The sequence below is a fragment of the Falco naumanni genome, chromosome 19 (genome assembly GCF_017639655.2).
Source record: "Falco naumanni isolate bFalNau1 chromosome 19, bFalNau1.pat, whole genome shotgun sequence".
NCBI lineage: Eukaryota > Metazoa > Chordata > Aves > Falconiformes > Falconidae > Falco > Falco naumanni.
This window is the reverse complement of record NC_054072.1, coordinates 4,210,064-4,210,660: the sequence shown is the minus strand read 5'-3', so window position 1 is coordinate 4,210,660 and position 597 is coordinate 4,210,064.

Below are 597 nucleotides of genomic sequence, written 5' to 3'. Positions count from 1 at the left end.
CATTTCCACCCCCTGGCACAAGCAGTAAAGCGGAAAAAGGAAAAAAAAAAATAATAATTTGAGAAACTTGATGCTTTCTGTGACCCAAATTTCAGTGTTTCTGTTTGGTTTTAAGCACTGGCAGGTTGCGGGGGGGATGGGGAAAGTCATTAGGAAGGGGATGGTATTTTCTAAAACAAAGTGATTGCACATTAGAAAAAAACCAAACCTGCAACACGGGAACGTGTCAGCTCCTTTGAAATGTTTGCTTGTTTGCCTGTCTCCCGGAGCAAAACAGTCAGGGAATTGTTCTCAGCACTGCAGAATATTTAGGCTGACCCAAATCCCTGTGTTTTTGCAGCTGAAGGGCCCCTGCCCCACCCCCCAGGCTCGGGATGCTTGGCCAGACACGCACCCAGGCACAGGTGGATGCTCGGCGGAGCTCGGCTTTCGGTGCTGCTTCGTTCCTTGGTTGGTTGTTCTTGATTTATTTTTTTTTCCATTATAGACATTATTAAAAAAAATAAACTTTACAATAATACATTTTTAATTTGTTGCTGCCATTTCAGCAATTTTTTTTAAAAATAAAGGAAAAAAAGGAAATTAAAAAAGCCACAC